Genomic DNA, 12,634 nt, shown 5'->3' with positions numbered 1-12,634 from the left:
TGCCAAGTGCAATTCTCACCAGTGTCAAGTATGGGGCAAGCACTCAGTTAATGCTGTTATTTCTATCATCACTGAGATAGATAGCTAGGTAGACATGAGCAGGGGATAATAGTTGGAAACCTTGCTGCATCAGTGAAGCGTCTAGCTGGCATCCTACAACATGCAGATAAAGGGGAACTGAGACCTGCCCTGGCCTCGCCACCGGAGTCTGAGACCTTCAACCACGAGGATAAAAATAAAAGTAAACAGTGCACAAAACAAAGCCTTCTGCTCTACACCTCTAGAGGACATTGGCCTTTTTTAAATTTACATACGAATTCCATATGCATTAGCCCCCCTTCTGAGGGGGATGACTGCCATGACAGTTCCAGAGATTCCCCTAAAAGGTCAAGAACTCCCCCTCCCGATGTGTGGGTGGAGGAAAGACCATTATTAGCGGATAACCAGATAATGCTAATTCTCTTCTAAACTGCCCAAATAAAAATAAAACTAACTCAAGACTCAGAGCAGATGCGTTCTCTGGCACTGCCTGCTCCTCACTTGGAGTGTATCTGATCTTTCCTCTAATAAATCTTTGCTTGCTTGCTGTTGCCGTTGTGTTGGTTTCTGAATTCCTCTCTTAACGCTGACCAAGAACCTGGGCGATTGGACTCTTCAGTCCGGTAACAACCACGATGAGGAAATAATGCTTCATGGAAGTCAAGTCACTTGCCCAAGACAATGCAGCTATGAAATGGTAGAGTCAGGATTTAAAGTTGGGACACTCTGACTCCATTATAGCAAATCCTCTCCAGTTATCCCTACCCAATGCTACTTCTGGTTGCCACACTGATCTTCCCCTCTCCAGGTCTTGGAACACTGACAATCTGGGTACCTAACCATACTTGTTCTTATTATCATATTCATGTGCAATCATGATGACTGTATCCTGTACACATGTGACCTCTTTTAAGTTCCCTGAGAGTCCATAAGCCCTATAAGCACCAGGACCATCTCTCATATGATTTTTGTTCCTTTTCTGACCCTTGAACAGCACCAAGCGCTCAGCAGGCCAGATATCCAGCTGAATGACAGTGGCAACTGAGAAAAGAGCTGAGGGACATGGAGTAGGGGCTTTGTGGAAAACATCCAGCATTCTGAGATCTCAATAGCGTTGTCCTCTGCAGTGAAGCCCACATACAGTATAGGAGTAAGGGAGAGGTTTGAGAGAAAAATGAGCTCACCTGAGCTCCCAGTGGCAGAGGTCTAGCAGCCATTGCCTTCTCCTTCCTTCCTGTGGCGTCCTTCCTACGCGATGGGCAGAATTCAGAGGAGGCAGTGCTGAGGGAAGGAAAGAAGCCATGAGAAATGAGACTCTTGCAACAACAAAAAATACCTACAAATAAACCAAATAAAAAGTGTACAGCACCTACATAAAGAAAACTGCAATTTTTATTGTTTATTTTATTAAGCTTATTTAGATATATTAAGAAAGATGAACAGAGAGAGACGTACTATATTCCTGAATAGGATGTCACAATATTCTAAGTTGTCACTTCTTTGACATCAATTTATAAACTTAACACACTCCCAACCAAGTTATACCTAAATAATAATATTTTAAAGTTAATTATAGAAAAAATGATTTTTTTAAAAGTTAATTGTGTTGTATACCAACAGCCAGGAAATTTTTGAAAGGGAATAGTGATGAGCAAGAACTTGTTCACCAGATATTAGAAAGCTACAATAATCAGAACAGAATGTTACTGAATAGGCACAATCACTCATTCACCAGATATATTGTTGACCACCTACTGTGTAGGAGGCAGTCATAGGAGAGGGGTGAATACAGGTGTAAACAAAACAGAGAAACTCTGCCCTCAAGGATGTTATAGCCTAACAAGGAAAAGGGTCATTGGAGCAAATTAAAATCCTACCAACACAAAGGGTTCAGAAAAAAATTTACATAGAAGAATTCAGGATATGAAAAAAGTGACATTTCACATCAGTGAAGAAAGGATGAATTAGTCAATAACTTGGAACAAGGGCTTACATTTGCAAGAGAATTAAAATTTGCACATGAAATAAAACTAAAATACTAGAAGAAAATACAGATGAACATTTTTGTGATCCTGTGGAACAGAAGGCCTCTCTAACAATGATGTCAGAGACCCAAACATGAAAGGAAGATCTTCTTGTCTGACCATATAAAAATGTAACATTTCTGCATAGTAAGGAAATATATATTTATGCATCAGATACAAAATTTTAAAACAAAACACAAATTGCATAAAAATATTCATGAGTGTTCAAAATGCAAATTTAACCCTATCATTTGCACCTCTCAGGAAGATAGAGAATAACAACACCCAGAAGTTGTGTGGGTCAATCAGGCACACTGACATTGCAAGTATTTAAGAACTACTATTTTTCGGGAGAGTATAAAGCAAGGGGTAACAAAAGTCTTACAGTACCCTTGATCCAGAAATTTCACTTGAAGAGACAAGAATGAAACAAGAATGTAAAGACATATGTGGCCAAATGGCCCATATCATTTATAATACTGAAAAAACAAAACCTAAAAAAGAACATGAGGTCCTAAAGAGATGATTAAATATGGCACAGCCATACTTTTCCTCACATTCATTAAAATGATGGCTTAGCTGGGTTTTTTTTTGGGGGGGGGGTGAGGGAGATTGGCCATGAGCTAACATCTGTTGTCAATCCTCTTTTTGCTGAGGAAGATTGGCCCTGAGCTAACATATGTGCCCATCTTCCTCTATTGCGAGGCGGCCACAGCAAGGCCTGATGAGCAGTACGTAGGTCCCTGCCCAGGATCCGAACCCTGGGCCACCACAGCGGAGAACAAGAACTTAACCACTATGTCACCAGGCTGGCCCCTTAACTTAGCTGTTTTTAAAAATTGACATAAGCAGGTGTTTTCAACATATTAATTTTTTTAAGTTTATTTTCTATCTTGTTTGGGTGGTAGTTACATAGATCAAAATGTTTATAAAAAATTATGGAGCTTAAGATTTGCGCACTTTAAACACCCTACCAAATGTATTTCATAACTCATTTTACAAGGTAAATGGAGAAAAGGATTCTAATATCCATATTTTTGTTTAAAACCAGTGTTTCCATATTTATACAAAACGCAGAGTGCAGATTTTGACAATTTTCAAATGATTTTTTTCCTTCTTGCTAACCTGAATTTTCTAGTTGCTCTATTGCGAACCTTTATGTTTTTAAGAGAAAGAAAAATTGCTTGAAAGAAAAGGATTCCCGGGAGTAGAAATCTGCACAGGGTCGGCCTCCGCGCTCTTACGCGGAGACGGGTCAAGAGGAGCCCAGGCCAGCGCCCCTAGGAAGCGGAAACCACGGAGAACAGGTCGCCCAGCTGCGGGGTACACAAGGGCAGGTGCTGGGGCCGGGAGACCCCCCCCCCCAACCCGGGTCCAGCACCCCCGAGACTTCCGAGGCGGGTCCGGGGAAAGCCCGCGGGGGAGGAACCCGAGGTCCCAGCGACTCCGGCATCCTTCCGCTGCTCAGCCCCGGGCCGCCCCCGCCAGGTCCCTCACCCTCGCCGCTCCCCGTCAAGTGGCGGAAGGACCGCGTCGGCCGCCCCTCAGCTCTCGGTGTTCCCACCGAGCCGGGCTCCCGCGGAAGAGAAGCGCACCTGGAGCTCGGCGGCCCGGCGCTGCGCAGGGGCGAAAAACACGCGGCCCCCGGCCTATCTGCCGCCGGCTCCGCCCCTCAGGGCCTCGCCTGGCGATCCTGGGCTCCTTCTCCCCGGACCTCGGCTCTGCGCCCGCCCGCTCCTCCACATCACGCCGCAGGCCCCGTACTCACCTTCTCCCTACGGGAGAGGGACCGTCCAGCAGACCGACGCGGCCCCGCCCGGCCCCTCCACCCGGGGCGCCGGACTACATTTCCCACAAATCTTTGGGGGGCGAGGCGCCGGCGTTGGAATGCGCAGGCGCAGGCCCCGAGGCGATGGCTCCCAGGATGGCTGTCTGGCATCCGGGACTTGCAGTTTGCCAAGCGCGAAGCGGACTGTGCCGCGACCTTACTGCGGCTACTCTTAAACAGCCCCTGGTTGGTTTGCTATGCCCTTTGCGAGAGGAGAGGAGGGGCACACAGCCTTGGCTAAGCCTCACTTTCCTCCTCTGAAATGACAGAAGCCCAGAGGAGCCCTTCGCAAAGTTGTGAGAAGAACGAGTAGATCAGGTAGTGTGGGGGATCAGAATTGGCCATCTCAAAATGTGTCTCTGGCATAAGGGTTATTTTGGGCTGGTTACTTTTAAAAACTGCAGACATAGGAAAAGCTCTGAAAACCAAGTAAAAGTAGAAGTTACCCTTTGTAAGAGAAATCTCCAGTTGTAAAGGTATCTTCCTCTCTGTAGCAGGAAGAAGGGGGGATGACCTCATCTCTAGCAATTTTTATCAATACGGAAGGCGAGGACTTAAAGCTGCATAATAACCGTTACTCTTGTTTACTGTCCTTTTTCTGATAATCTCCCATAGCTGACTCCCCCCACCCCCAATATCCCCCTTTGTCTTTAGGTGAAGGTAGTATTTAGAGTAACAGCCTCCGCCATTTTGGCAAGTTGCTCAGTTTTCCTGAGTGTCTCCCATGTATACTGTTATAAAGCTTTATTTGATTTTCTCCTCTTATTCTTCTGTCTCATGTCAGTTTAATTCATAGCCCAGCCAGAAGGACATAGAGGGTAGAGGATTTGTCTTCCTCCCCTACAGTAGTAACATAACCAGATATGTAGTGAGTGCTCCATGAATGGGGGTTCCTGTACCCCCTCTTCTAGGGTCAGTGTCAGGCACTGCTCTAAGTGCTTCAAAATTATCACTGTATAGAATGTGGACAAAATCTCCAATTAAATAAGTGGCCAGAGTTCAGTTACTTTCAGCTGGATGTGCCACTGTGGAACTTGGAGAAGTACATGACATTTAGGGCAGAACAATATGGTAGCTTAGATTGTAGTAGTATTTGGTTTTCTAAAAATAACTGCTAGTTTCCTCTTTCTATTGCTGTGACAAAGACTCACTCTTTGACCAAACTTGAGACAGGTTCCTCTGAGCCCTGTTTTCTACAAGGCTAAGTACTTGGACCCTATCATTGGCCCATGGAGCCAGTTTTAGCAAGAATCCTAAGTCAGTTTAGGTAGAATCCACCACCCTTGATATCTGATCAAACTCCCCATCCACTATTTTTTTTTTTAATTTGCCAAAATATTTTTATTAATTTACTTAACAATTTGGGATAATCCACTACTCTTGATGCAAAAGTCTTTGGCCTACCTTTAGCAAGAATCCCCCTAATCTTGCTGTCTCCTCTTGGTAATTTTCCATCCACTGACCCCCCCTTAGTCTGCTTGTTGACTATAAATCCCCAGCTGTCTTTGCTGTGTGGAGAGTTGAGTTCACTTTTACTGAAGCCTCTCTCTCCTACTGCAATAGTAGTGAATAAAATCTGTCTTTACTGCCTTTAACTAGAGACCAACCCTGTTTCTCTTTGGCAGCTGTCTGAACTACTTCAAAATATTGAAAAATATGAAAATCTTCACAATTCATTTAATCAAGTTAAGGTAACCCAAATAGCACCAAACAAGCTAAGTAACAATCTGATTATCACTACACTAAGACAAATTCCTTGAAACAGTTTCTCCAGGACAACAAGGGCATTCTAAAATTAGAAACTACATGAATATATACATCATAGTTGTTTGGGTAGAGAAATGGCCCTTGATAAAACTCACAATATAGAGTGTGCAATTTCCAAACAAGTAAGCAGAGAATTTGGGATGGGGAGAGAGAGAAGGACAAACAAACCTCCAGCAACCCAGAAACAGAAAAATTTGGACAAATAAAAAGTTCATAACAAGATGGTAGCAATAAATTCCAGTCTATCAATAATCACTAGATATGCACATGGACTGAACTTTGCTTAAAAGAAAAATACTGTCAGACTGGATTTTTAAAAATCTAGCTATATGCTGAAACATAAGGATACAGAAACCTTGAAAGTAGAAAGTTGGAAAAAGATATAGCTGGCAGATATTAACCACAGAAAGTTAATGTAGCTACATTTAGATGAAACATAATATACATTAAGGCAAAAAATATTACCAGAGGTAGAGAAGGTAATTACATACTGACAAAAGTGTTAATTCACCAGAAAAAGAAAATATTCATAAACTTTTAATAATTTAGCTTTGGGGCCAGCCCGATGGTGTAGTGATTAAGTTCGGTGCACTCCACATTGGTGGCCTGGGTTTGTGGGTTCAGATCCTGGGTGCCAACCTACATCACTCATCAGGCCATGCTGCAGTGGTGACCCACGTACAAAAAAAGAGGCAGATTGGCACAGATGTTAGCTTAGGGCCGATCTTCCTCAAACAAAAAGAGGAAGATTGGCAGTAGATGTTAGCTCAGGACCAATCTCTCTCACACGCACAAAAATAATAATTTAGCTTTACATTATTTAATAATGTAGCTTCAAAATATATAAAGCAAAAGTTGACAGAACTACAAAGAGAATTGAGAGATCCACTGCTATGGAGTTATTAATAACCTGTCTTTCTTAGTAATTGATAGAAAAGCTGCTGCCTCCAGAATCACTAAAGATATGGAATATTGAAGAACAAAATTTAAAAGTCTGATTTAATAAACAGACATATAGAATACTGCATTCCAAAATTAATGAAAACACATCTTTAATCACATTTATTAAAAAATGACCTCATGCTAGGCTGTAGTCTCAACACTTTCCAAGGAATTGGTATCATAAGGACCACATTCCTTGACAATACTGCAGTTAGACTTTTTTTTTTTGGTCAGGAAGATTGTCCCTGAGCTAACATCTGTTGCCAATCTTTCTCTCTCTTTGTTTTTTTGCTTGAGGAAGATTGCTCCCTGTGCTAACATCTGTGCCAATCTACATCTACTTTGTATGTGGGATGCTGCCACAGCATGGCTTGATAAGCAGTGTGTAGGTCCGTGTCCAGGATCTGAACTTGTGAACCCTGGGCCACCGAAGTGGACCGCATGAACCCAACCACTATGCCACTGGGCTGGCCTCCAATTAGACGTTTTTAAAGACTAGAGACTTTTTATAAAATTTGGGTAAAGGGAATATTTAGAGGTTGGGCTGGTCATACTGACAGATTCTCTCCTTGACCAAACTCTAATCAGGCCCCTCTGAGCTCTTTTTCAACAAAGCCTTGACTTTTGGCTTCCCATGTTCATTTCTGCATTGTCTAATTTTAGCAAGAATCCTGCTAAGCCAGTTTAGCCAGAATCCCCCATCTTCCATGTCTGATTGCCCTTGATATCTGATTGGGTTCCTCATCCACATACCATCCCCCAGATGATGTCTGATCACCCTGGCCTACTTTCAGCAAGAATCCTGTTAGGTCAGTTTAGCCAGAAGCCCCCTCACCCCTGATGTTTCCTCTTAGTAACTTTCTATCCTCTGACCCCCAACTTGCTCTTTGGCTATAAATTTGCGCTTGTCCATGCTGTACTCAGTTGAGCCTAATCTCTCTTCCCCACTGAAGACCCCATTGCAGTGGAGCCTATATCTATCACGATGGCCCCCCCTTGAATAAATTCTGCCTTACTGTTCTTTAACAAATTGTCATGAACAATTTTTTCTTTAACAGTTAGGATAATATTTTTTTCTTTAACATAACAACACATCAAATTTTGTTCCCTTCCTATACCCAGTGAGACCAAATTTAAGGGGTTATTTGAAAAGTTGTTAACTCACAAAATCAGGAAAAAACAGGTAAGGACACATCAGCAACATTTTGTACCTGGAAAGTTATTTTCTTGGCAAACCTGAAAAATGCCGAATTCCCAGAGAGCTGTAAGATAAGCTGAGTGCCAATCTGACTTTATGTCTCAGAAACCTCAAAAAGTACAGAAGTGATAATACCAGATACTTCTGGAATTGGGACTGAAGGTGGGGGGTAGGGTTAGAATAAAAAGGGTAAAAGAAGACAAAGTAAAATCTCTTTGAGACACATCTTTAGACCTCTTTTCCCAATAAACATGGGAAATTTCCCCTCCTCCACCTTGGTAGAAATCTAGATAGATTCTGGAGAAGGGAATGGGAAGAGGGAAATAAGACCGAGGCCAGCCACATGGCAGGAGGTTGAAGCTTTAAATAAAGTTGGCCAGTGAGGAATTCTCAGGAATTTAGAGAAGTCTTGGGAAATATCTGAGAAAGCTGACATATGGGTTATAGAGCTCTATTTTTCTGTACTTATTTTATATTTTAATAAATTTTTTTATTGAAGTATAACGTACTTACTGAAAAATCTTAAGTAATGTGAAAGACTGTGAAATGGACCAAAAAGATTATTGGGTATCTGCAATGGAAAACTATCAGATGTCTAGAGCATGCCCTTCCAGGTTATCTGATTCTACAGGGTTTGAATCTTTCATTCTCTTTGAGCTATTTTAAAACTCTGTAAGTTTAAAATATCAGTAGACTACTGATAACAATGCAAATTATTCTTTTGTTTGTTTTGTTCTTTTGTGAGGAAGATTGGCTCTGAGCTAACATCTGTTGTCAATCTTCCTCTTTTTGCTGAGGAAGCTTAACCCTGAGCTAACACCTGTGCCCATTTTCCTCTATTTTTGTTTATCTGGGAGAGTTACTATTTCTCCATCATATTTGAAGGATATTTTTGCTGGATAGAGTATTCTTGGCTGAAAGTTTTTGTCTTTCAGTATTTTGAATATATCATTCCAGTCTCTTCTAGCCTGTAAAGTTTCTGTTGAGAAATCCGCTGAGAGCCTGATGGGAGTTCCTTTGTACATTATTTTTTGTTTTTGTCTAGCTGCCCTTAATATGGTTTCTTTGTCGTTGACCCTGGCTAGCCTTACCACTAGGTGTCGTGGTGAAGGCCTTTGTCTGTTAATATATATAGGTGTCCTGTTGGCTTCGCTTACTGGTATTTCCTGCTCCTTCCCCAGATTTGGGAAATTCTCAGCTATTATTTCCTTGAATAGGCTCTCTGTTCCTCTTTCCCTCTCCTCTCCCTCAGGAATACCTATAATTCTTATGTTACATTTTCTAATAGAGTCAGATATTTCTCGGAGTCTTTCTTCATTTCTTTTTAGTCTTAGTTCTCTCTCCTCTTCCATCTGGAGTATATCTGTATTCCTATCCTCTAAGGTGCTAATTCTTTCCTCCATATTGTCAGCTCTGTTCTTTAGAGATTCCAGATTCTCCTTTATCTCCTCCATTGTGTTCTTCATCTCCATCAGCACTGATTGGTTTTTCTTTATGATTTCGATCTCTTTTGTGAAGAAACTCCTAATCTCATTGAATTGTTTGTCTGTGTTGTCTCATATTTCGTTGAGTGTTTTTATGATAGCTATTTTGGAATCTCTGTCATTTAGTTTATGGATTTCTGTGTCTTCGGGGTTGATTTCTGGGTGCTTGTCATTTTGTTTCTGGTCTGGTGATTTCATATATTTTTGCATTGTGGTTCCTGTGTTGGTTTTGTTTTTCCTCATCCTGGAAATCTCTGGTTGCAATTTCCACCTGCCCCCACTGTCTGGTGGTAAAGGGCTGTGTAGTCTAAGCCCCCTGAGCTCTGCCCCGGTTTTTCTGCTGCGATCCGCAGTTTTTTTTTTTTTTTTTCCCTGCTGCGATCCACGGGTCCAGTCGTTTGATCAGGTCTGCCGCGGATCACTTGGTCTGGTCTGCCGCGGATCGCTAGGTCTGGTCTGGTCGGTTGAGCTGCAGAGTCCGGTTTGCGGGGAGGGGGGAGCTCTCTCTTTTGCCCTCTGGGTCCCTGACGTGGGAGGCTTCTCGTTTGCCCCTCTTTATCTGCTCTCTGGGGTGCTCAGATGTTGATGGTAGCCCTGTGGCTCCTCTGAGTCCTCTGTGCTGGAGTTTCCCACTGGCTGAGAGAGTCCGAAGAGCCACGGTTTCCCCGCCGAGGGCCGCCCCTCCCCCCTCTCTGGGAGCCGCGCGGACCGGGATTGCTGATCTGATGGGGAGGGAGAGTTCTCCTTACCTCTCCCCACTTCCTCCGGGGGCCCAGCACGTTCCGCTCTCAGATGTGCGGCAGTGTGGATCCCTCTGCTCTAGCTTTTCACTGTCTGGGATTCCATTGTTGGTCTGTGACTGTTCCTTTTGTTGTATCTTGTCGGGGGAAGAGTTCACGGGAAAGCTCACTCCGCCATGATGCTGACGTCACTTCCTTCCCTCTATTTTTGTATGTGGGACATGGCCACACATGGCTTGACAAGCAGTGCATAGATCTGCGCCCAGGATTCAACTCGAACCTGCGAACCCCAGGCCACCAAAGCAGAGCGTGCGAACTTAACCAGTACACCACCGGGCCAGCCCCCAAATTATTCTTATCTATAGATAAGCAAATAAATTGTCCAGTGGAGGGACAACTGATTTCCCTCCAGCCACCTCCCACAAAAACACCAGTTCTGCATCTGTTTGTAAATTCATTTCATGTCTTTTGAACCAGTAGTAACTTCTTACTTGTTCCCTCACCAATTAATTAAATAAAATCTATTCATTTTATATCTATATGACAGTAAAGATTTTACCTCTTAAAAAAACCCCTATCCTTTAATAGTTTAATGCTTAATGGGTCATCACAAATGAACACAACTCTATAACCACCATCCAGTGAAATAGAATGTTATCCACACTCCAGAAGTCCCCCTCATGCCCCTCCCAACAAATACCCCATCCCTTCCCCCCAAAGGAAACCACTATCTTGACTTCTAACACCATAGATTATTTTTGTACTTTTAAAACTTTAAATAACTAGAGTACTACACTATATATTCTCTTGTGTCTGGCTTCTTTCATTCAACATTATAGCTTGAGATTCACTCATACTGTTGGGCGTAGCAGCACATTACTCCGTTATGTGAATACATCATAATTTATTTATCCATTCTACTATTGAACATTTGGGTTGTTTCCGGTTTTTGGATATTAAGGAGAATGCTGCTATGAATATTCTTGTACTTGTCTTTTGGTGGATATATATTTGTTGTTAGTGCCGATGAGTACATCGTGACTCCTAGCGACCCTGTGTACAAGAGAGTGGAACCCTGCCTGGTCTTTTTGTGCCATCTTCTCATCTTCTAGTACTATACCAAACAATGTTGTGCTGCTATTCATAGGGTTGTCATGGCCAATATTTTCGGAAGTGGGTGGCCAGGTCCTTCTTCCTAGTCTGTCTTAGTCTGGAAGCTCCACTGAAACCTGTTCACCATGGGTGACCCTGCTGGTATTTGAAATACCAGCGGCATAGCTTTCAGCATCACAGCAACACGCAGGTGCTGCAATGTGACAACTGACAGACAGGTGATGTTCCCTGACCAGGTAACATAACAAACCTGGGCCTTTGCGGTGAGAACACCACTGAACCACTAGACCACCAGGGCTGGTTGTTTATATATATATTCATGAAAAATAAAACTTGATCCCTACCTTATTTTATTCACGAACTTAATAGCATATGGATTATAGATCTAAATGTGAATGGTAGAACAATACAGATTCTAGATCAGCAATGTTCAATAGAACTTTCTGTAATGATGGACATATCGTATACCTGTACTGTCCAGTATAGCAGTCACTAGCCATATGTGGCTATTGAGCACTTTAAATATGGCTAGTGCAACTGAGAAACTTAACTTTTAACTTAAGTTAAAAGTTAAAAATCACACATTAGTGATTTTAATTAATTTAAATAGGCACGTTCAGCTAGTGGCTACCATATTGGACAGTGCAGTTCTAGAAGATAAAATAGGAGAGTATCTTTGAAATAGGGAAAGATTCTTTTTTTCCTTTTAAGGGTTACAGAAAGCACTAATCATAAATTTTAAAAAACTTGATAAATTAGACTACACATTAAACTACAATGCATTAAAATGAGGATTTTATGTTTATCAAAATATAATTAAGATAGTTCAAAGGCAAGACACAGAATGGGAAAAGATATTTGCAATACCCTTAACTGACAAAGGACACATCCAGAATATATGAAGAACTCCTAAAAATAAATAAGAAAAAAGGCAGAAAACCCAATTTAAAATGGACAAGTAACTTGAACAGAAAGATACCTAAATGGCCAATAAACTTTGTTAATTATCAGGGAAATGCAAATTTAAACCACAACACAATAGTACTACATCCTCATCAGAATAGGAAACATTAAAGATCGACAATATAAAGTGTTGGTGAGGATATGGAGTAGTTGATGGGTGGTAAATCTACTGTACAACCACTTTGGAAAACTCTTCAGCTGTTAACTACTCAAATTGAACATTTACATCCCTATGAGCCAACAATTCCACTAAGAGGTACCTAAGACTCTGACTTTAAATACTATGAGTCTGTCACTAAGAGTATGCTCATCTTTATATGCCTTAAGAAAGTCAGTTTGTGAATCTGAAAAAGAACTGGACTCAAATTTGGAAACAGTTGGATGATGCCCCCAAATGCCTTTCAGCATACAACCAGCATCTCTTCATCAGCAGTCCTCAAAAAGGTGACCTAATTTGTAGAGGAGGAAGTGGGGAAACACCTATGGTAACTTTTGTGTGTCTGATATAGATATAGTCAGGATCCTGAATCATTGAG

The 12,634-nt window shown here is 41.9% G+C and overlaps 1 protein-coding gene across 4 annotated transcripts in view; it reads right to left on the bottom strand.

Annotated features, from left to right (window-relative positions):
- Positions 1–3,897, bottom strand: part of ZFP2 (ZFP2 zinc finger protein) — a 30,641-nt gene extending 26,744 nt beyond the window's left edge. For 3 of the 4 annotated variants that reach the window (XM_058547743.1, XM_058547762.1, XM_058547755.1), the window contains exons 1-2: positions 3,659–3,754; positions 1,224–1,320 (exon numbers count right to left, since the gene is read on the bottom strand). The gene's annotated coding sequence lies outside the window, so the exon portion shown is untranslated. Of the gene's footprint in view, positions 1–1,223; positions 1,321–3,658; positions 3,755–3,831 lie in introns of those variants that run through there. The other variant, XM_058547750.1, reaches the window with a different exon arrangement.
- Positions 3,898–12,634: the final 8,737 nt, after the last annotated feature.

The sequence above is a fragment of the Diceros bicornis genome, chromosome 1 (genome assembly GCF_020826845.1).
Source record: "Diceros bicornis minor isolate mBicDic1 chromosome 1, mDicBic1.mat.cur, whole genome shotgun sequence".
In the NCBI taxonomy this organism is placed as follows: domain Eukaryota; kingdom Metazoa; phylum Chordata; class Mammalia; order Perissodactyla; family Rhinocerotidae; genus Diceros; species Diceros bicornis.
Note: the sequence above shows the minus strand (reverse complement) of the source record. Positions and strands in the feature narration are given on the sequence as shown.